Here is a 21,890-nt window from a genome sequence, read left to right on the forward strand (position 1 = left end):
CAACAAGATAAATAAATTTACAAAACAGTTGCAAATTTCTACCCTCTGCCCCCAAAAAACACACATGTACAAACTAAAATCAACTTCTCACCACTGAGTTATCAACATCTGTCAAGAGGTATTTCTTCCTAGGATCTTATCTCAAAGCCATCTGAAATATTTTTATTCAGGATGATAAATGATACTAGCAGAAGATAAATCTAAGCATCTATTCATTGTCAGCTCCTTATACAACATGATCAGTCACTTAAACTTCCTGAGACTAACTTCCCCCCGTTTCTATAACAGATTAATGACTCTGCCAGTGTGTAATGTTAGCCAAGTTCTGGTAACACACAGATGGAAAGCTTCATGTAAACATTAAGTGAGGTTACTACTCTCTGGAACCTGGTATGCCATTGGCAGCCCATAAGAATTATAATTATTATTTTTATTTTCCTTTCAGAGCATCTTAGGAACTATAGATCTTCAGAGGGAAAAAAAAAAAAAAGGCTTTGGAATTTCTAATGAGATTCACAAATTCACTTGTTCTTTTTTTTTCTATTTGTTCTTTCATCCAAGTAGAACCTTTTACTAGAACTTTCAGCTAACAAGGGAGGAAGTCAATTCAGGATATAAGAAAAACAGGTGATACCCTGAATTTCTGTCGCCTCCCTTTTGCCAAAACCAGCCACTGCTCACACATGTTATTTGATTACCAGTGTCCTCTTTTACTGGAAGCTTTTCTGGGGCAAGAAATACAAATTAAAGAAAAATTTAAAGACATTTGCTATGAATACAAATTCTTCCTTTCTTATTATCACTGATTATGTAATTCCATTTAGATCATTTCCCTAGAAATCTTTTTTCTTACTATCCAGCTTCAAAACTTGAATTCATTATAGGAACTGACAATTCACCCTTTCCAACCTGACTTCCTTCCTCTATTAGGGGACAAAGCTGGGCCTCTTCTCACTGCAGCTTTTTTCCTTTCTCTCTAGGCCAGCACCCCGCCCACCCTGGATCCCAAGGGTATGGGATCTGGCTTCGTGAGGCCACCAAGGGGACAGAAGACACATCCTGAAAGGTAGGGGGTTGAGCTGCCAGTAGGGTGACTCACCAATGGGAAACAGAGGTCAGGCAGGGCGGGGAAAGAGCCAGTCTCCCCAGTAACCACTGCCCTGCAACTACGTTGAGGTGCCATTTCTCCCAAAAACTGCCGGCAGCAGCCTCCATGCTGAGTCACCTGCTGATTCTCCTACTGCATCTCCTCCACTTCTCCTCCCACTCTTGGGAGTCTGATACAGCCTAAGTGCCTCAGCCCCTAACTCAAGACTCTGCTTTCAATAGGGCCAGGCTAAGACGTTTATCTTCTCTAATTCAGCATTTCTCAAGGCGTGATATGCAAACTGGGCTTCCCAGGTGGCTCAGTGGTAAAGAATCCACCTGCCAATGCAGGAGACGCAGGTTCAATCCCTGTATTGGGGATCCCCTCAAGGAAGAAACAGCAACTCACTCTAGTATTACTGTCTGGGAAATTCCATAGACAGAGGAGCCTGGTGGGCTACAGTCCATGGGATCCCAGAGAGTCAGACACAACTGAGCATGCACGCATGAGGTGCATACCACCTACATCAGAATCCTCTGGGGTACTTGCTGAAAAGGCAGATTCCAAGCCCACTGCAAAAATCCAGACTTAGCAGGTCTGGGATGGTGCTAGAAATCTATAGTATTAAGCCCTACAAGTGACTCAAACACCCTGAAATATGAAAACCAGTGGTCCAAGTTTCTCCAGTGTCCCCAGCTCTGCTAACAGGATGTTCTGGTCACCCAAGGCAGATTCCTGGACTTCTTCCCCTTTCTCCCATATTCTCACTGAGTCCTGCTGATTTCTGCCAATACTTGCTCCCACATCTGGCCTCTCTTTTGCAGTCCTGCTGGCCCCTCATTTGGGGTTCATCTCCTTGTGCCCAAAATTTCATCAAAGACTCCTGAATGTTCTCTCCGAGTACTTTCTTCCGAACTTGGACTGAAACCGGAACTCAGGCTGCATGCTTCCAGAGCACCTGGAGAAATTCAGTATAGAAACAGGCACTCTAATTCTGTCCTGGACACACGGAGTCCCTGAGGGCATGGGCCTTCGCTCAGGCAGAAGCAGGCCTCTGCTAGACTAGCGCTCCTGCCCATGTGCAGGACTTCATTCTTCTGTCATCGCTACACTCAGTCTGCCGATCCTGACAGGTGGGCTGTGAGGACAGGTGACAGCACCAGCCCATGTATCCCCAGGTAACCCCCTATCTAACAGGGCACACTACACAGAGTGGCTGCTCTACCCAGGCTGCTGACAGTCCAGGTAACAGGGATAAAATTCCCTCCTTTTTCTCCTTTCTCTCCCTTTCACCTCCCATTCCTGTGTTACCCAATTCCCTCTTCTTACTGATAAACACTCAACCACAGCTTGAGCCCTCTCCTCGGCTCCCTTTGGCTTGACTTTGGCTAAAATCCATTTGATTGCACCTGTGCTCTGTTTATTTCCTTCTCCACGTGCCTATTCTTTGTGAGTTAAGAAAGTTGAGTAAAAATGTCCTTCTTTATCACAAGGGCACAAAGTGAAATTGTATTGCTTAACTGTGATATTATAGCTAACACTTGTTAAGCATTTACCAGGTATTTCCTAGTTTAGTCCTCTCGACAGTCCTAATAGGTAGGTACCATTTTTACCCATCTGTACCAATGAGGAAACAGAGGCTTACAGAGATGATGACTTGCCCATGGGAAGTGCTAGAGTTTGTTTGATCTTAACCATCCTGGTAAGCTCTTTCTGTACCACCTGATGATGCATGATGGTTTTCCCCACTGCAGGTACCTAGAAGGAATGCCGCACGCTGAACAACCATCCCCAAGTCCAAGTTCAAGACTGATATAAGTTGACCCACCCAGATAGTAGGTTACCAGCTTCATAGTCCTATTACTTGATCAACGCTTTGGTTTTTGCTGATCTAACTTTCAGTGTCATTTACCACATGTTTCAGCCACATCAAGCAGACATTTCTGAATAATATACAGTCTTTGTGTTTGGCTCGCCTTATAAGAATTCTTGCCACATCAAGCCAGCAGCTCATTTCCCCCCAATATTCTTCCACAAATGTTATGTACTCCATCCCCTTAAAACCCTGCATTCACCCTCTTTCATCCTAGCATCTGAACCACTACAGAAATGTGTCTCAGAGCCAACTCCAGTGACTCACAGTCCCCATGACAGGATCTCTGTGAGGACTTGACAGTTTCTGCTTTGAAATCGCCTTCTGAAAACTAATTAGCCCTCAGTCTCCCAGTGAACTCCTCTCTCTTCTTTGCAACTCTGTGTGGACTCCCTATTTCCTCCTCTTGCCTCTGTCTTTGTCCTTCTGAGCCTTTACAACCAACCGAGATCTGAGCCAAGCGATGAGGTTAATTACTTGGCTTTCACATGACACTTGCTTCACCAGGCGTGGGGCAAGCCCCTACTTTCAAAAGGCCCAAGGCATCTCATGATGCTCCTGCTTCCCCTTCTTGGATCCTAAGGAGATAGTAGTTGTCTACCAACCCAAACTTAATTGAACTTTTAATTCAAGCTTGGCTTTCCAGCTGCCTCCCTCTCCCCAAGCCTGCACATCTGGAATCATTCACGAAGTGGTGGTTGAAATTTCCACTAATTCACATGGAATGCTAGGGAAGGAGGCCACTGGGAGGCCCTCGGCTTTCCCGAGCTCCCAGGCAAGTTGTTCTATCCTGAGAAATGCGTGCTTCCACAAACATCCAAGAGCATGCTCACTGCAGGCAGAGCATGAATGAGGGCACTGCCCAGGAGCAGCCCAGCTCTATATGTGGTGGCCCTAACACAGGTGCAGACATCACAGACCCTGGACTGACTTGCGGCACCCCCAAATCCTTATGCTAAAACCCTAAAGCCGATGTGACTGTATCTGACGATAAGATCCTTAGGAGGTAATGGAGGTTAAATGAAACCATAGAGTGGGGCCCTAATCCAACAGGACTGCAGCTTTCTAAGAGGAAGAGAGCTCTCAATCTCTCTGTCTCCCCCAGCCATGTGAGGACATAACCAGAAGGCAGCCATCTACAAGCCAGGAAGAGTTCTCACTGGAAATCAACCACGCTGGAACCTTGATCTTGGACTTCCTAGCATTCAGAGATGTGAGAAATAAATGTTTTTTGTTGTTTAAGTCACCCAGCCTGTGATATTTAATTATGGCAGCCTGAGCTAATTAACAAAGACAGCAAGTTCTCCTGTACATATCAAGTCACTGTGGTTCACGAGAAAAACCAGGAATCCAGGGCCCTTACCCTCCTCATCTGACCGGAGAGGGTAAAAAATCAGGGATTGCAGCAAGGAAACTGGGGGAAACACATGTGAAAACTGACCATTCATTCACCAATAAGCACTTATGGAATGACTACTGTGTGCAATTATAAACACTTTCAAATACAATATATTCATATTTGTTTATAAACACATGAAAGATCTGGCAAGACAGGCATTAAATAGTGTCATCATCCTTGGGGTGGTGGTGGGGGGAAGGGACACAGAGGATGTAGAGGGACTCTTAACAATGTAAAACTGTTTTAATTGTTCATCTTATAAAAGAGAATCACAAGAAGTTGCAAATATCTGCTGAATGAGGAAGAAAGGCAGTATGCAAGGCCTAGTGGGTCCATTTTTCCTGTTGGATAGGCAGTCCTACTCTCCAGGCCTTTTCTCTGGGACCTGGGGGTGTAATGGCTTTGATAGTTCTCAGGGTTTGTCTGTTTTATTGATGGCTGCATCCTTAGAACCCAGCAAGCTGTTTCTGGCACATAAATAAAGGACCCCGCACTAGCTACTTGGATGCATCAGCAGCCAGAGTTCCACAGGAAAGTTCTGTGGAAGTTCTAACCCTAGCCAGGAGATTTGAGTTGAAGCCCCAGAAATACCTAGGATGGTGTCTGTGGAATAAGGCCAGGGTGTGGAGCAAATGGAGATTCTGCAAAACAGAAGCTGAGATGGTTCAAGGGACTCTGGGTGGCGCATGCTCCAGGAGAAAAGTCAGAGAGACCAGAGTAGTTCTGGAAGTAGAGTTTAACAGCCCAGCCCTTTCATGGGACACTAATGTCCCTGACAAGCAAGCACTCCCCCTGTGCCATCAGACCACCAAGGCCCACAGGTTCCCATGTGGTCCCGTAGAGACCCTGCCCTCCCAAACATGTTGGAGTCTAGAACAGAAACGGCTTGTTGCGATGCCACAGTGGGACTCAGGCCAGCCTGAAGGAGCAGAACATAGTCTCTGGCTCTGTGCTGCCTGGAGTCAGATCCCGGCTCCATCAGCTAACTGAAGTCAGCTGACTGACTGACTTCTGTGCTCAAGTATCCCCACATGTAAAACGAGAATGTTGTCCAAGTAAGTACCTTTCTCTATGGAAAACACTTAGAATGGTGCCTGGTCTTGGGAGAGAGGCAGGGGGTGAATAAAACTCAGATTGGTCTGAAGGTAGCCAAGTGAAGTCACGTAACTTCACTCATACAGAACCCATCATCCCAACTCTGAAAAATCAGCTGCATTAAAATCTACATTTGATGCATCACTTTGCTTTAGAGGTGTTAACTTGGTTAGACTCAATGAAAAGGATAGAAAAGGGCAGAGGCCAGTGTGTGGTGCGCACACACCCCATCCCAACAATTCAGTCACTAAGGTAAGTAATTTTTGTGAAGGCATTTTACAGATGTGATCAAAGGCTCCATTCAGTTGACATCAAGGAGGGATGATTATCCCCAAAGGGTCCGGCCTAATCAGGTGATCCTTTAAAAGGGACTGAGCTTTTTGTGGAGAAAAAGACTTCAACAGCAGCTGGATCTACAGTTGCTTTGCTGGATTTTTCCTTTCCAGCTGCCTGTGGGCCACAGCTTCCACCCTGCCCACGGGGGTCCAGCTGACTTCTCATCTTGCCTTCTTGATGGCTTTCCCTATAAGTTTGGGGCTCACACAGCCAACCAGCACAATTACATAAGCCTTGTAATGTATCTATTAGAACAGACATCTCCTACTGGTTTATGCTTCTCTGGTTGAGTCCTGGCTGATATATTCACTTCCCAGAGGGTAAACCTGGGGATGTAATGAGCCACTTCCCATTTTCCATATCAAGCACTGTTAAGAATCAAGAGACTGAATGTGAGCACCAGCATGCAGGTGGTTCTTTTCATTCATAGGAGTTCTGTTCCAGACAGTGACCGTGAACACTGAATTAGGAAAGCAAACCATGGTTCCTAAGGGAAGGAGACGGTTAGGTTCCTGTGAGCCTCTCTTCACATTTCATCAACTGATCAATATGTTCTTTGTTTTATGTGTGCTTCTCTTTAAAACCTTATTTAATATGTACAGTTGACTAACACTGAACTCATGGCCAACAGCACTGCAGCTCATGCCTGAAGGAAGTTTATCTGACACACCTATCTTCTCCATAAGGCATGCTGCAGTCTTCTTGCACTTAGCAACACTAGCTGGCACTTCCACCGTGTCCTGGGGGTCTATTTTACACAGCATAATCACCAAGGAGAAAACACCAAAGATGTGAAAAATGTGGCACAAAACAGAATGTGAAAAGGACACGTCTACCGCACAAGAGCTGAAAAGAAGGCAAAGCGTCATCTTGTTCCACCGCCACTGGGAACATTCACGTCAAGGGACTCTCCGTTCTCCACTCTGAGCATGTCCCAAATAACCACAAAAGCATCACCAGCATTGATTTGGGGTTGCAAATTCTAGTGAGTAGGTGAAACTGAAACTACCATATCTGTGAATAATAAGAATCAATTGTTTTACTTTCTCTCCTTTCAAACCCTTAAGTTTGTTGTTTGTTTTCTCTTCCACTCCAGGCATGAATTTCTCAGGTTTGAATCCACCTTCATCCTCACACAGTCTTGTATTTTGTCCTCATTTTCTGCCCTCGCAAGCCATGCTGAACGTTCTCTTCTTCCTGCCCTGAGAATGGCAGAAAGACCAGACCTGAGGCTGTACCATGATCAAGGCAAGAGGTGGCCGACAAGATCTGGGTGAAGACAGAGACAGTGAAGACAGAGAAAGTCAGGGGAGGTGGACTTTCCCTGGTAAATACTGAGGGGCCTGGGGCTTAGGAAGAAGGAGTTGAAGGTGACTGTGGTTTCTAATTTCATAAATCCAGCATGTACTGAGGAGCTGTGCTTGAGATTCAGAGTGAAATGCTGTAGGTCTCTAAGGGAAGGGAATGAGTTCTGTTTTGGACCCCATTAAGTTTGAAGTGCCCACAACATCCGGACAGTGCGTGTTATCAATCAGCACTCTCAGCTGCAGAGACAAGAAAGCAGCTCTGCCTAATTCAAGTAGATAAGGGAATTACTAAAGGATACCTGGCTATTCACAGAATTACCAGACAAGCAAGGGAACAGACTGGCGCCTCTACAGCCAGGAGCAGGCATTAAACTCATTCCTGACCTACTCTAGTGAGAAACCCCTTGCTGAAACCACTGGAAAGAGATTACGGTTCACAGCTCTGACTCAGGACTGCTTTCAGGGCACTGTTGAATTTTGAGCATGGCTGCCACTGCCAACTTCAAAAGGCTAGATTCTGGACAGACTCTGTTTCTGATCAGGGTCGGGGCACATACATCTCTCAAGTGGGGCCTAGATCACCTGCCTGTAGTTTAGCTACCAGGCTGGGGACAGGGGATGGTGGTTAGTCTCTGGAGGAGGAAATGGGTCCTGCCTCATAAGGTGGGAAATTCCCTACAAGAAGAATGATGCTCAGATGGTGGGCAGCCAATTAGAATAACAAATGCTTGCTGCAAGAGAGTAACAAAGGATCAAAATGCAAACAGTAATAACAGCTCCCACTTTTAAGCCCTTACTGTATGTCAGGCACTACATAAAATGGTTCACATGCATTTACAGTTTTAAACTACTCCAAGTTTTAAGTGGGTATAGAGAAGAGAGTCAGGGAGGGCAGAGCAATTTACTAGGGTAGCCAAACATATCAGGTGTGCCCAGGATTGAGGGGTTTCCTAGCGAGGAATTTCAGTGCTATTACGAGGGAGATCTCAGCGAAACCCAAGCAGGATGTCAGTCTAGTCTGGTCAGACAGATGTGGTTTCACATTCTGGCTTGTGCGCCTAGGAAGTGATTTAACTTCTTGGAACCTTGGTTTCCACATTTATAAATGGGTATAAAAAAAGTATCTACCTCATAGAACTATTGTGAAGAACTGGAGATATGCAGTCTCCAGTGAAGGACTACTTATATGCAGAGTACATCATGCAAAATTCCAGGCTGGATGAAGCACAAGCTGAAATCAAGACTGCCGGGAGAAATATCAATAACCTCAGATATGCAGATGACACCACCCTTATGGCAGAAAGCGAAGAACTAAAGAGTCTCTTGATGAAAGTGAAAGAGAGTGAAAAATCTGGCTTAAAATTCAACATTCAAAACACTAAGATCATGGCATCTGGTCCCTCACTTCAAATAGGTGCAGAATAGATGGGGAAACAATGGAAACAGTGACAGACTTTATTTTGAGGGGGCTCGAAAATCACTGCAGATGGTGACTGCAGCCTTGAAATTAAGATGCTTGCTCCTCAGAAGAAAAGCTATGACCAACCTAGACAGCATACAAAAACCAGAGACATTACTTTGCCAACAAAGATCCATCTAGTCAAGGCCATGGTTTTTCCAGTCGTCATGTATGGATATGAGAGTTGGACCATAAAGAAAGCTGAGTGCCGAAAAATTGATGCTTTTGAACTGTGGTGTTGGAGAAGACTCTTGAGAGTCCCTTGGACTGCAAGGAGATCCATCCAGTCCATCCTCAAGGAAATCAGTCCTGAATATTCACTGGAAGGACTGATGTTGAAGCTGAAACTCCAATACTTGGCCACCTGATGCGAAGAACTGACTCACTGAAAAAGACCCTGATGCCGGAAAAGACTGAAGGCACGAGGAGAAGGGGAAACAGAGGATGAGATGGTTGGATGGCATCACCGACTTAATGGACATGAGTTTGAGTAAGCTCCGGGAGTTGGTGATATACATGGAAGCCTGGCATGCTGCAGTCCATGGGGTCGCAAAAAAGTCAGAAATGACTGAGTGACTGAACTGACTGAACTGAAAAACTGGAGATGATATGAACAAAATACTTAGTGCATCACCAAGTATATATTAAGGTCACCAAAAACAAAATAGACATTATTCTTAATAACTCCTAGAGAATCTGACTTTGTCTACATCACAAGAACCAACATTCCATTCCAGGACTGAACATCTCCAAGCCGTGTAGTATTTTAAATTCCTAAGCATTCATTGCATCCCCATACAGATGGCATTTGAAGCTATTGGAGAACAAAGGAAGGCAGGCAAACCAGTGTTAGCACTATCAGCTATCTTAACATTTAATGCAGACAGAAGAGGCAAAGAGGAGGAAAAACAGATTACAGATGGGGGATATGCTTTTGTGAAAGTGGAATAATTATGAAAGTCAGCAGTGGTAAATCTGGTCCAATACTGTTGAGAAATCAGTAGGTTAGAAACACATTACTCTTCCAATCAGGCAAAAAAGGTTAAAAAGAGAAAGTTGAGGGATGTTGACTTTCAGCCACGATGGGGCAACAGAGATTGACTTACTCTACTTTCAATCACCAGAAAAACACACAAAACTTATCCGACAGTTTTCAGGCACTAAACAACAAAAAGCACAAAATAATGATCCCCTGAGAAAAGGGAAACAGAGAGTTAATCCTAAGGGTGTCCCACTCACTGTCTGGAGAGCATTTCCAGGCTGCAAGGCAGGAAGGGCTAATGAAGCAGGTGGAACAACCCCCAGAGGCCCAAACTAGGGCCAGGAGAAGTTCATGTTACAAATGACAAGAATGGAAAGAACTCCTAATACCAAGAGCATCAGGTATGTCCTCAGGAGGGTACTGCTTCAATACTGAGCCCCAGTGAGCTTCAACAAGATGCTGGTAAACTTTCTTAAAGGATCAGATACTAAATATTTTAGGCTATGGGCCATAGAGCCTCTCCCACAACCACCCAGTTCTGCTGCTGGAGCATAAAATATGTCAACATAAAATATGCTACAGGTAATATGTCAACAAATGGGTGTGGCTGTGTTCCCAAAGAATTTTACTTCCCCAAAGAGGCAACTGGCTTGTGAGCCACAGTTTGCCAACCCCTGGCTGACACCAACAGTTATTCTGGAGTCACCCTAGCAAAACTGAAAAACACAGCTCAGAAATATCAAATTGATCCCAAGGACCTTAACAGTACCCCAGAACAACAAAGACCAACAACATTTATATGAGTGCAAAAAATTTCAACACTGAAGATTATTCACAATATCTAGAATCCAATAAAAAGAGGACTAGTTATGCAAAAAAGTTAAAATAAAGCCCATAATGAGAATTAAAAAATAAACAGACATATGATAGAAATAGCACACAAAAACATTAAGACAATATTATAACTATACAAGTTCAAGAAAGTTAAAGGAAAACAGAAGCAAGTTAAGGAGAGACATGAAAGATATAAAGATAGCAAAAAGGTTTCAAGTTAAATTTCTATAGATGAAAAATACAATGTAATATGTAAGATACACTGGATGGTATTAACACCAGATTATACATCGCATGGGAGAAAAAAAGATTAATGAATTTAAAGAGATAGCAATAAAAGTCATCCAAGATGAAATACTGACAGGGGAAAAAAAACACACTGAGAAAAAGAAAACAAAGAGAGTCATCACTGAGCTGTTGAGTACAGGAAGTCAACTATTATACTTGTTAATGGAGTCCAAGAACATAGAGGACACAAGTGGGGGATAAAAATGTATTTGGAAAAAATAATGGCTCAAAATTTTCCAAACTTACTGAAACCTATAAAATGCAGTAAGCTCAACACATCTCAAATATAAGAAACATAAAGATGACCACACCAAGGTATAGCATAATCACACTGCTTATAACTTAGTGATGAATTTTTCGGAAAAGTGAAAAGACAAAGGAGTCTAAAGACTGACAGCACACTTCAGAAACAATGCAGTCCAGGAAACAGTAATATCTTTTAAAGCCTAAAGAAAACCAAGCGTTAACCTAGAATGCTACACTCAGCAAAACTATTTCTCAAAAACAAAGGTCAAATAAAGATATTTTAAAACAAAGAAAGAATTCATCATGAACAGACCACCACTATGAGAAAAGCTGAAGCAAGTTTTTCAGACAGAGGATTAATGACAGGGAATGCAAAATCGGGTTTACACAAAGGAATGGCGGGCACCAGAAGTGAAAAACATGTAGGAAAATGTAAAATACTTCTTTCTTACTTTAAAAAGACTCCTTATAGGAGAAACAACTGTTTAAAGGAAATATATTTAGCAACGATGCTTTGATGCGTTCACAGCACATGTAGAAACAAAATGAATGATAACAATAGCACAGCGGGAAGAAGAGGAAAAGAGCGGAAATGAACCATTTAAGATCCTTATACTAAACCTGAAGTGGTAGGATATTCCTTCAAAGACTATGGTTAAAGATATATACTGTAAACGCTATAGGAACCTCTAAAAATAAAAACAGGTATAGTCAACTAAACCAATAAAGGAGATAAAATGGAATCATATCAACTCCCAACTGGCACAAGGGATCTTTTTAAGGTGTCAGAAATATTCTAAAAATAGACTGTGATGATAGTTGCACAACTCTGTAAATTTACTAAAAATCACTCAGCTGTGTATCTAATATGGGTAAATTTATGGCATATAAATTGCTAAAGTAAGTTGCTAAAAAATTAAGAACTTACTCAAAAAAAAAAGAAAAAGAAAAATCAAAACAAAAATCAGATGGCACCAATAAAAAACAAATAGCAATATGATAGATTTTAAAACATGGTAAAAAGTAGAGCCATCTAAACAATTCTGTCATCCCTGGTGTCTCAGAGGCAATGTGGGAGACCTAGGTTCGATCTCTGGGTTGGGAAGATCCTCTGGAGAAGGTAACAGCTATCCATTCCAGTATTCTCGCCTGGAGAATTCCATGGACAGAAGAGCCTGGCAGGCTATAGTCCATGGGGTCACAAAGGGTCGGACACAACTGAGCAACCTTCATGTAAAGATACAGAAATTATGACAGTGTGTTATGGGCATAAAAACAGCCACACAAATAAATGAAACAGAACAGAATCCAGACATACATACATGTATTTATACTGATTTTCAACTAAGTTGTCAAACCAATGCAGTGAGGGAAAAAAAAACCCTTCACCAAATAGTACTGAAGCCAGTAGATACTCTTACACAAGTAACAAATAAATAAATAAATAAGCAAACATTAAAAAAACCTTGCTTCACACCACAAAAAAAGTTTAATTCAAAACTAATCAAAGCCTTTAATGTAAAAGCTAAAATTATTAAACCTCTAGAATAAAAGCATAGGGTAAAATCTAAGTGAACCTGGGTGAGGCAAAAAATTTTTAAATATGGTATGAACTATAAAATAAAAAGATTATAATTTGTATTTCATCAAAATAAAACATTTTTACTCTTCAAATTACACTGTTAGCAAAAAGCTACATAGTGGTAAAAAAATATTTGCAAACCACATATCTGATAAAAGACATGTACAGAGAGTATATGACAAACTCTTACAACACAGAAAGGAGAAATAACCTGATAAAAATAAAATGGCATAAGACATATTTCACCAAAGAGCAGATACTGGTGGCCAATCAACACAGTAGCTACCACTACATACTCATTTGAATAACTAAAACTTAAAAGACTGGCAATATCAAATGTTGACAAGGATGTAGGAGCAATTGGATGTCCCACACATTGCTGATGCGGACAAAATGGCATGGCCACTTTACAACATAGTTTGGTAGTTTCTTATAAACTAAACATACACTCAGTATATGACCCAAAAATCCATCTCCTATGTATTTACCCAAGAGAAACCAAAACATATATTCACAAAAAAGACTTGCATGTCAATTCTCAAAGCAACTTTAGGCGTAACAGCCTAACACTAGAGAGCACTTAAGTGTCCATCAGTGGTAACTACTTAGCCATTAAAATGAATGAACCACCAAAGCATAAATGAATCAAAGTATCATGGTAAGTGAAAGAAGCCAGACACACAGAGACCATATACTATGTGATTTCATTTACGTGACAGTCTAGAAAAGGCAAAATTACAGTGATAAAAAGCAAGTCAGTAGTTGCCAGGGGCTGGAGGAGAGGTCAGGGATTAACTGCAAACAGGAATGAGAGATCTTTCTGGGGTGACAGAAATGCTTTACATCATGGTTAGGGCAGTGGTTCCGAGTGTACAGGTGTGTGCTAAGTCGCTTCAGTCATGTCTGACCCTTTGTGATCCTATGGACTGTAGCCCACCAGGCTCCTCTGTCGATGGGATTCTCCAGGCAAGAACACTGCAGTGGGTTGCTATGCCCTGCTCTAGGGGATCTTCCCAGCCCCGGGATCGAACCCACATCTCTTATGTCTCCTGCACAGTCAGGCGGGTTCCTTACCACTAGTGTCACCTGGGAAATCCAGGGTAGCAGTTACAAGATTTTATGTACTTATCTAAACTCATTGACTTATACACTTAAAATTGGTTTTATTGTATTAAACTATATCTCAAAGACGAAACAAAAAAAAATACACTGAAATCAGTATTTAGACTCAAGCATTGTAAAGACCATCTACTAGGGTAAATATTCAATCTTCTATATTAACACCATCCTTTAAAATATTTATTTTGGTTTCTATTTTATAGTATAGCATGTGTACACTAGCATATGTATACACAGTTTACCCTTGAACAAGGCAAAGGTTAGGGGTTCCAACTCCTATGTAGTAGAAAATCCTTGTATACTTTATAGTTGGCCCTCCACATCTGTGGGGCTTCCCAGGTGCCACTAGTGGTAAAGAACCTGCCTGACAATGCTGGACACCCAAGAGATGTGAGTTCGGTTCCTGGGCCAGGAAGATCCCCAGACGAGGACACAGCAACTCACTTTAGTATCCTTACCTGGAGAATTCCATGAAGAGAGAAACCTGGTGGACTGTAGTCCATAGGGTCACACAGAGTCAGACACGACTGACACAGCTCAGCATGCACATATCCGTAGATTCAACCAGCCACAGACCAGGCAGTATGTGGTTTATGTTTATTGAAAAATATCTGCAAATAAGGAGACCTGCACAGTTCAAATCCATGCTGTTCAAAAGCCAACTGTAATTTACAAGTGAATATTCACACACTGAGGCACACATTCCATTTTTTTTTTTTTTCACTGATAGGGACGAACCATTTAAAACATGCGGAGACCTCCCAATTGGTTGTTGTTGCAAGCCTGGAAGGGCAGCTTCAATGGGGTGGAGAGAAGTGGAAACTACATTGTAATAGTTACTGAGAAGTGAGGATAATAAGCAAACTTCTCTTTCAAGACAGAGTGGGAGAAAGGATACATACAGCTCAAAGTAGAGAGGAGAGTTGAAGAAAGGTGACGACTTGTAGGATGGGTCATTTTAACATAGGTTTGAAGGGAAGAGTCATAAAAGTGAAATCATTAATAAAGTGGGGGAGAAGAAAACATATATTGTAGATAAAATACCCAGTTTGCAGTAGGAGATGGTTCTGGAGCCTCAGTAAAGAGCCATGAGAAAGTAGTGGAGGCTGTCTTTCTGTAATAATTTACTAAACAAGGTCTTCAGTGCAAGAAAAAGAGAAGGTAGAAGAGGAGTCTGGAGTAATCAGCATGGGCAATGGTGTCAGAACTGACCAGATGCAGACACACACAAAAATAAGCAGCTGGGAGAAGGTAGCTGAGTGACTCTCATCGAGCTATTTTTATAGTGGTGGTAGCCACCACACACTCACATTTCCAACATAACCTTGAGATGGTTGACAGGAGTCAGCTGTCCAGACTCAGCCACTGAAGGCAATGTCTCTCTATGCCTCCTCCAGCAAACACAGCCCAGGAAGTGGAAGCTGGTAGGGACTTAAGCAGAAGCTGGTAAACTGATATCTTACCTCTGGGCCCCTTTGTAATTCATCCACCACCCACAAGACCTTGGGCCAAGATTCCCACTTTGGCCTTAGATACTAATTTTGGACCAAATGGTCAGTGCTTGGCTGGGCGTGGTAGCTGTGTGGGTGGGGACCACCGGGCAGCGGAGGAAGTGGGACTGGTGAGCCAGGCGGGGGCCCGGCTTCAGCACGGCCTGCCCCGCCCCAGACCATGGGAATGGGCACCCGGGGCCAGTGGCGCCATCTCTGAGCAGCGCCGGGGCTGTCAGTGCATCATTAGTGGTTGCGAGTGCTTGCCCAGCACTTCTCCCAAGGTGGCCTCAGGGCCTGCCCACATGCCATCTGGGTAATTACGTCCTATTTACCTTCCTGCAGATCCGGATGAACAAGCGCTTCACTTCCTGACTTAACCTCTGTGTGCCGCCCTGAGTGACATGGTGAGTTGAGCCTTAAAAATCGTCCTTCTTTTCAACCTGATCAGCCCTCTCCCCTCACACGCCATGCTGAAGGATCCAGAAGACTTCGATACAGGGTCTCTGACCACCTTGTCTTCGTTTGTCAGTTGCAAACTGATTTCCCAGAGAAATCCAGACAGCCCCTACTGCCAGAGTGGACACTTGATTCAGGAGGGTTCCTCACGGTTCCCTCCCTTCTGACCTCTAGTTAAGTCGGCTTCTTCACTCTGATGATACAATCCTCCTTCACTTTTCAACTGATGTGGTTCAGCTGGTGTCAGTTCTATCCCCAGTACCAGGCTGGCTTACCAGAACACTGTAATCTCTTGGCCATAGTGATTGGTTCTGAGAGTTTTGTGGAACACTTAGAAGAGAATCCTTCCCTGCTGCGGTTACTGAGAGCATAAAATATAGGCCAAAAGTTACTGGCAGCGGTTTTTTCTTTTTTAAGATGACCCTTATGTGCCAAGAACTGCCTTAAGTGTCTTTATGTGTACCATCTCACTGACTTCCCACATCAATCCCATAAACTATAAGTTCTATTATATGAGGCAGCATAGTTTGGGAATCAATAGTACTAATTCTGGAACCAGACTACCTGGATTTAACTTCTGGTTCCATCGTTTGCTAGTTGTGTAACAGGTAAGTTATTTAAACTTTCTGTGCCTCAGTTTCCTCATCTGTAAAATGGGGCTACTAATGGCACCTACCTTACAGGTTGTTGTGAAAATCAGTGAATTTATTTACACAGAGTACTGGGAAGAACACAAGGCAGAGGAAGAGCAAGTGCTCAAAATTTCAGCCATCCCTGTCACTATCACCATCATCCTTGTGTCCCATTTAAAGACAAGGAAACTAAGGCACAGAGATGTTAAGAAATACGTCTACAGTTGTGCAACTAGTCAGTGATGGCCTGGGGATTTGAATCAAGACTGCTTCTGGCTCTAGAGATGGTGTTCTATTGATTTATTTAGCCAGGCCAGGCAGCCTGTGGGATCTTAGTTCCCTAACCAGGGATCAAACCCACACCCCTGCAGTGGAAGAGTGGAGTCCTCACAACTGGACGGCCAGGGAATTCCTGATGTGTTCTTAACCATGAAACAGTACCTCCTGTGCCCAAGGGCATCACCTTGGTCTGCAGAAAACAGAAAGTAACACACATAAAGCATAGCTGAGCGGAAGAGAAGGCAAAGCAAGAGTCCTGAGGACATTTCCAGGGCCCCTGGAACCAGCTGCCTTAGACTGTATGGCTGCTGTAACAAAAACGCCATAGACCAGGCAGCATATAAACAACAAGTCTGCCACAGCTCTAAGAAGCTGGCACGTCCAAGATAAAGGTGCTGGCAACGTCAGTATCTGGTGAAAGTCACCTCAGCGTGTCCTCACATGGGGGAAGGAATGAAAGAGCTCTCTGGAGTCTCTATAAAGGCATGAGTATCATGCATGAGGGCTGCACTAGTCTCATTCACAAGGGCTCCACTCTAAGGACCAAATCATCTCCCAAAGGCCCCTACCTCTTCTTAATACCATCATCGCCTTGGGGCATGGGGTGTTGTAACATACAACTCTTTCAGGGACACAAACATTCAGTCTGGTGCATGTCAGCACCAGACAAGCCAGGAATCCAGCCTTCTTTGGAGTTTTCAATACACAACAAAATCCCTCTACCTCAGCCCAGTTTGTCCCTTGCAGTTGAAATCCCTTGTAAACTTCACTGAAATAGCAATTCAAAGCTCACCCTCAAGACTGTCTTCATGTTCTGAGCCTGAATTACCCCAAAAAAGAGAAAACACTGCCTTGATAGAAGCTGCTCTAGGGTTACCGCATCAGAGCTGTCTATTTGTTAGGTCATTCATTCATTTCATTCACGCATCCTCTATGGATGGAATGACGTTAGTTGCCAAGACATTCTGAGTGGACTAGGCATAATGGATTTCCACATCAAAATATCAACGGTGTTCCCACAAGTTTATTAATTAGGTCCAGCTCCAGCCTCAAGTACAGTCTCAATTCCCCTTCTGTCTGTCAGAACAGAAGTCTCTAGAATCTTTCAATCTATGCCAGATCTTTTCTGAGCTCTCCACATCTACTGCTATAGCTGGACTCTGCCCTGTCTTTAAATGCAAAAGGTAATGAGGAGTTTCTACACAGACTTAATTATTCATCTCCATCGAACAACATAAGCATCATTCAATCTCCATCTCTGGACACAGTCTTTCCAGATCAAAATATTCGCTCAAGGTCCAAAGAGGAAATGCAGATGCCAAACGGGTGACTTAGAAGGTAGGAGTCAAAGCCTTCCAGCCAGCAAGGTTGAGTTGTGTCCTTCTGTGCATCAGAGCTGCACACAGAGAACCCTTGAGGGCTGGGATTACTTTTGATTTTTAAATCACAAGCATCATAGAAAATATACAATGAAAAACCCAATGATTCCTTGGAGAGTTCATTGCTCTCCCTGTCTCCTTTGATTCCCCTGCCTCCTCTCCACATCCTTTGAACTCCTAAAAGGACACTTTGAAGGCATGTCATAAAGCAGTTTTTCATTCATGCTTTGCTCTTTGATGATCTTGCTGTTTGTCTGAATTGCAGCGTCCACAGGATGTCGGCCGGGCGAGCTGAAAGCCAATACTGATGAGGAAGGGCCAAGCGTGGATGAGCCTGAGTGGTGCTCATCAATAAGAAACAGGAAAGGAGGAAAGAGCCAGACAGGAAGGACCCAGACAGGATTTCTGGTCACTCTTGCAGGTCTTATCCTTCAGAGCGGCCTCCTATGAGAGAGGCCTAGAGCACTGGAGCCTAGCGACAGCTCCCAGCCCGCAGGTTTTGTACAAGTGTTTCCCTCCTGCTCCGGCCTCAAATGTGAGAGCTCTCTGCTCACCCCAGACTGCACTAAGCCAGCTCCCACTTGATGAGAAGGATGATGGGCTTTGATTTTTCCCAACCTCTTCCAATGTCCCTAGTGCAAGATTCTTTTTATTTCAAGGCTAGCAAGACACCATGAGGTGGGAAAAGAAGACAGACAGATAGCCAGACAGGTCTGCAGACACACACCTTCTTTCACCTTGCCTACTGACTCAGCGGTTGAGAACTAAGACTCATACATGACTCTTAAGAATCCTAAAATACTCAAGTAATAACCAGTGGCCCTCAAAGCAGCAGCCCTGGCCTGGGGATGGTAACTATGATGAGGGCAGACAGAGCCTTCGGTGAACCTAAGCGTTCTGAGGTCCAAAGGGAAAAGAAACCACTCCCTTCCATGATGCAGGGAGTCTGATTCATGGGATGGAAGTGGCTGGGGATGGTGGGGAGGGTGGCAGGTGTAGAGGTAAAACTCTTCATTCAGCTTTAAACAGTCAAAACATTAGAACCCATCACTCCAGAGGCAGATGTGTAGTGTCAGAGGGGAGGGTAAAGACCTCACTCACTCTCAAGTGTTTAGTGAGTGCCTACCACATCCCAGGACAACAGTGAGCCAAACAGACAGATCTCTGCTCTTGTGGAACTAACAATTCACTGAAAGGCCAGATGTTCAACACTGCCACTCATACATACATCATTATAAACTGGGTCACATACCTTACAGTATAGGGTGTTATGAGAGCATTAACACAGAGACACCATTTAGACATGGGGGCCAGCCTCCAGGGAGACCTGGGAAGGCCCAATCTAAAAAGGCGACATTTAAGCTGAAGGGGAGAGGGATGATATTGCATCACCACAGAACAGCATGATATGCAGAGCAAACAGCATTTTATGCAAAAGGAACAGCATATGAGGAAGTCTGGCTGAAGGGGAGTCAGATTGGAGGAGTCAACAGTCAGCAAAAGACCTGTGATGAAGTCAGCAAAAGACCCGCGATGAGTAAAGATGCAACTACTGCGTATTAAGCCCCACAACACACCAGGTGATATACCCAATACCAGCAACACAGCAGTGAACATATTTCACAAAAGCCCTGTCCTCCTGCAGTTTACTTCCCAGATGCTACCTCATCAGAAATCAGACTCCAGCAGAGCGACCAGTAATTCAGGCTGCCTGGATGAAGCAATCCATGATGAAGCGATGGGCAGGGCCACTTCTTACATGAGGGTTTTCTCACCCAAAGGCTCTCAGTGTGGGCCACCAACACTGAGTGAGCAGCTACTCTCACTCACTTTCCCCTGCATGGATGGATGCCAGGCTGAAATCACCCGTGGGGATGCAGCAGGGGACAGGCCAAGCCAGTCAGACAAGGGGAGCACCCCTCCCTCCGTGCTGGCAGTTCTGGCCCACGGTGGCCAGGGGTATGGAATGATCTCCAGGCCCTCCATCAACCAGTTCTAAGTTTTGAACACAGTTCTGGCACAGAGTGCAGTAATTTGCAGCATGGGATTTTTCAATCAAACAGAACTGGCTTCTTGTCCCAGCTCTGCCACAGGCCAAGTGGGCCCAGAACTTTACCCTCTCTGAGCCTCTGTCTTAGTCTATAAAAGAGGGTTAAGGGTTACTGGGACCTTGCAGTTGTGAGGACTGCAAGAGTTAGGGCATACAGAGTGCTGAGCACCCTTCATGGCACTAGGCACTAGCTACTGGGGTATGAAGACTGGGAAGTGATAGATCCCACTTCCCTGCCTGGAGATGCCAAACTTAATGTAATTTTTGTAAAGCCCAGAGTCACAGGCAAGCAATGAAGCACCCTACACAGCCCTCTCCCTTTTATTCACGCATTGCCTGGGAAACCAAGGCAGAGTTCAGCATCTCGCCTGGCGTAACCCCAGGACTTCAAAGTCAGGAATGTTCATTTCTGAGAACAGTGAAGCAACCACAGGAAGCGTGCAGCAGAAGCAACAACTGGCCGAATTAGTCCCATGGGAATTACTCGGAAATATCTTCCATTCAAAAAGACTTTGTGAATTTTCCATTGCAAATATTTAATATCGAATTGGGTTCTCTCTTCCGCCTTTGTCAGTGGAGTGCTCAAAATAATTTTAATATTAGCCGAAGCCAAGGAAAATTACAAAGATAAATCTGCAACATTTCCTTCCCCTTCTCTCCCTGCCCATGACACATCCCACAGTCAAACTTCAGTGATCTGAAGTCTTCCACAGTTCAGCAGTTAAGCAGTTGCTTCTAAGACAAATGACATGGTTTAAACATTGGCCCTGCTACTGATAAATTTTATGATTTTAGGCTAGTAACTTATGCTCTTTAAGCCTCAGTTTCTTCCTCCATAAAATGGAGACAATAAAAGTCTCATTAAGTTACTAAGAATGGAGGGAAAGTTCCAGAGGTGAATGTTACTTGCTATTATTACTACTATCTGTTCTCTTTCCACAATGACCTAGGTCATCCAGAGATGGTCCAGAAACAGCAGCTGGTCCAGCAGGCCCGCAACAAGCACTAACTGACCAAGGAGAAAACATCTTTGGCTGGAATGGGGTGAAGAGGCTGTGCGTTCTCCTTGGAAACTGACAGGCTCTGCAGAAGGAAGATCTGTGTGAAGTTTACAGAATCCACCAGCAGCCAAGTCACCCTGCATTGATACAGAGAAAGCTGCCTTCCTGTTTCTTATCATTCCCAGTCCCCAGATCAGAGCTGACACCAGATCAAAATCCTAGACCTTGGGTTTATCTAAGGACCTCTATAGGTCCTTTCTTTTCTTCTATCCCTCGTACTTCCCTTCCTACAGTGAGCAATCCAGTCTGACTTCATGGAATTTACAGTCTAGGAAGGAAGATGATAGAACATAAAGTCATCAATAGGAAAAGTCCTCTGAAGGAAATGAACTTCCTTCCACGTAGGAGGTGGAGAGCGACTGAGGACAGGGTCTGAGGCGGGGTGTATGGGAAGGCTGCTCCGATATAGGTCCTGAGGCTGCACCAGTGGCAAAATAAAGAAAAATGAAACTATCTTGCTAATTCTTTATTTTCGAGGCAATTAACAGGTCCAAGGTATAAGTGCTTGAGAATAAGTCAAAAGAGAAGTACTAGACTGAGGGTTGTTCCATCTAATCCTCTCTTCCCCCACCAACAAACCATGAAAAGGTTAGTACAAGATGGACCCCAGGACAACTGAATTTACCTCCCACAGATGACCCTGAAGCATTAGCAGAAACACGGGTCTCTAATTTGTGTCAGAACCTGCCGGGGTCCAGCCCCGGTGGATCCAGGGTGATTCGAAGGTGGGGACGGAGTCGGCGTCTTTGGAAAAATACATATTTAATCACAGATATAGAGAGATTGGAAATGGATAGTGTAGTAGGAAGATTAGTGGAGAAAAGGAGGCTGAATAACTTGGATTACGTGGAATAGCATCCATGCTCCAGATGGGAATTCAGCCAGAAAAACGGGAGCAAGAAAGAAGCGACATGGGGGAATCAGTCTTTCCGG

General features: G+C 43.9%; 2 long non-coding RNA genes across 2 annotated transcripts in view; one reads left to right on the forward strand and one right to left on the reverse strand.

Moving 5' to 3' along the window:
• The window catches only part of LOC106502360, a 293,538-nt gene that overhangs the window by 155,241 nt on the left and 116,407 nt on the right, over positions 1-21,890 (reverse strand). The window lies entirely within an intron of this gene.
• LOC106502359 lies at positions 14,973-21,380 on the forward strand. The gene is made up of 3 exons (XR_001295916.2): positions 14,973-15,053; positions 15,443-15,504; positions 20,847-21,380. It is a non-coding gene; the product is annotated as an uncharacterized LOC106502359 (long non-coding RNA).

Source organism: Capra hircus, chromosome 7 (genome assembly GCF_001704415.2).
Source record: "Capra hircus breed San Clemente chromosome 7, ASM170441v1, whole genome shotgun sequence".
Taxonomy (NCBI): domain Eukaryota; kingdom Metazoa; phylum Chordata; class Mammalia; order Artiodactyla; family Bovidae; genus Capra; species Capra hircus.